The sequence below is a fragment of the Octopus bimaculoides genome, chromosome 9 (assembly GCF_001194135.2).
Source record: "Octopus bimaculoides isolate UCB-OBI-ISO-001 chromosome 9, ASM119413v2, whole genome shotgun sequence".
In the NCBI taxonomy this organism is placed as follows: Eukaryota; Metazoa; Mollusca; class Cephalopoda; order Octopoda; family Octopodidae; genus Octopus; species Octopus bimaculoides.
This window is the reverse complement of record NC_068989.1, coordinates 73,488,168-73,490,947: the sequence shown is the minus strand read 5'-3', so window position 1 is coordinate 73,490,947 and position 2,780 is coordinate 73,488,168. Positions and strand designations below refer to the sequence as shown.

The window sequence follows — 2,780 nt, the reverse complement described above, 5'->3', positions numbered from 1 at the left end:
TTTCTCTCTTCCTCTGTTTTTTCTTATATAACAACCACTTTCAGTTTACATGAATCTATAATACCACCCTCTCCTATGCTACCACCACCACCACCACCACCAACAATAACAACAAGTTTCCCAGAAACTATCTTGATTAATTAAATAATTAATTATTCAATTAATTTCAATATTGTAATGACAAGATTTGGTTGTAAGGTAAAAAAAAATAAATAAATAACAGCAAACAGCCAAACAAACCCCGTCCCTGTTTTTTTTTTAGTTGCTGCTGTTGTTTATCTTACATTTATTTTCTATTTATATAATTCCATGCTAGCTTTGGAATAGGATTTTTGTAAAATTTCGACATCTGAAACAAATCAATTTCACTGACGACTAATGTTCCCTAACAAACCACTAATTCTGACTTTGATAATATTTTAGGCAGAATTTATTGAAATGAGATGCAGGAATTCACTTTTCATTATGATTGATCATAACCTCAACCAATTATGTGTACTTTAATAACTGAGTTTTAGACAGAAAGAACTGAATCTATGATCCAGCTTAATGCTGCTACATGGTACTTGGGTGCCTTTAGCAATCATTAGTTTGTTGCAAGCAATCATGCCAGGTCTCCAGTCCAAAGTACAACTTCCTCTCTGCTAATCTCAGACATCTGTTCCTTCCAACTAAGCCTTTAAAGAAAGAAAGAAAAAAAACACTGATTGGTTTTTATCTTGAGCTTTAGATTTTTAACTTGTGCATATACACTTAAATATATGTGCATACGGGTGCATCAGTGAATGTATATGTGTACATATATAGGCGCAGGAGTAGCTGTGTGGCAAGAAGCTTACGTTCTAACCACATGGTTCTGGTATAGTCTCGGGCCGACCAAAGCCTTGTGAGTGGATTTGATAGACACAAACTGAAAGAAGCTCATCACATATATATATAAGTATATGTTTGTGTGTCTGTGTTTGCCCCACCCCCACCATCACTTGACAACTGGTGTTGGTGTGTTTACGTCCCTGTAACTTAGTGGTTCAGCAAAAGAGCCTGTCCAGCGGCACTGGCAATGACCTTGCTCGAATGTTTTTTCACGTGCCACCGGCACAAGTGCCAGTAAGGCGACGCTGGTAACGATCACGCTCAAATGGTGCTATTTACGTGCCACTGGCACAGAAGCCAGACAGCTGCTCTGGCAGATCATGCTCGGACGGTACTGGTTGTTCACAGAATTTCATAACTGAACTAAGTTTGGTTTAACCCTCTAGTATTCAAACAGGCCATATCTGGCTCAAATACTCTACGAGTTTTATGTTTAAATTGGCCAGACCAGGCCTCTTACACCAACCCTATGATGTCATTCTGAAAATATAGAACCACATCATAAAAATCTCAAAGCTTAGAGATAAGGATGATAGATTGAAAACAATGTTAATACATTAGCATTACATTTGATAGAATAATCTGAAAACTAAAGGGTTAAAGAAGATACTAAACAGCAAAGTAATTTTACACCACAATGCTACATATTAATCAAACGAAATACTTATAAGACAATGAGTTCAATTTTATATATATTTATTGAATAAGACTCTCAGATAAGGAATGACAAAAAATACAACAGAAGTACTTAAGTAGGTCACAAGAATAAAGTTCAACCAAATGTTTATCTTTTTATTTAGATACCCATACACACTTCCATATTTTACTATTATTATCAATGAGTGAGAGAGCAGCACATGCCATCAAAGTGAAGCTGGGGTACACGTATACGAGGCCCAATATACCCATCATGAATACCCATCTGATAAGGGTGCACCAGGCACATAAATCACAACCAAATGTGAACTACATGGTGATCTCATATCAAGATAAACAGCACATAACATTGCAGGTGGGACCCAGTTAGAATTTTCTTCACATTGAGTAGCCCATCCTGCTCAAAAGATCCCTGAATAAGAGTTGTTTAAGGATGATAAATGAAATGCCCATGTTTCCAGAGGTGAATTATTCAAATCCGAAAGAATTCCTCTCAACACATGGCTATGATGCTCCCTTACAATTCTTGCTCATGATCAGAAATGCACATATCATCAGCCACTGAGGGACATGTTCAAACTGGTTACGGTCAAACACTTGATTGAGCAGAATATGTGCAGTAACCCATCTTTTACACCTAGACAAAACATGTACATGATAACACTTCCAATCAGTTAAAATCAGAAGCCATGAGAGCCACAGCCTGCTATTGCATCAGGACATTTATTATTATCATTATTATTATTATGTTTATTATGATTATTATTATTATTATTGTTGTTATTACTAATAAGGTGGTGAGCTGACAGAATCGTTAGTGCCCTGGGTGAAATGCTTAACGATATTTTGCCCATCACTACATTCTGAGTTCGAATTCCGGCAAGGTCAACTTTGCCCTTCATCCTTTCAGGGTTGATAAAATAAGTACCAGCTGAACATTGGGGTCGATGTAATCAACTCACCCCTTCCCTCCCCCTTGTGGCAAATTTTGAAACCATTATTATTATTATTATTATTATTATTATTATTATCATTATCATTATTATTATTATTAATATGGTGACCTGACAGAATTGTTAGCATGCAGAAAAAGTGCTTAGCAAGCATTTTGTCCATCTTTACATTCTGAATTCAAATGCCATTGAGGTCGACTTTGCCTTTCATCTTTTTGGAGTCAAAGAAACAAGTACCATTTTCCCAAAAGGATAGGTGATTAAAATTAAAAAAATAAGCAACACGGATTTCAAAGG

The 2,780-nt window shown here is 36.2% G+C and overlaps 1 protein-coding gene across 1 annotated transcript in view; it reads right to left on the bottom strand.

Moving 5' to 3' along the window:
* The window catches only part of LOC106875453 (alkaline ceramidase 3-like), a 282,178-nt gene that overhangs the window by 127,877 nt on the left and 151,521 nt on the right, over positions 1-2,780 (bottom strand). The window lies entirely within an intron of this gene.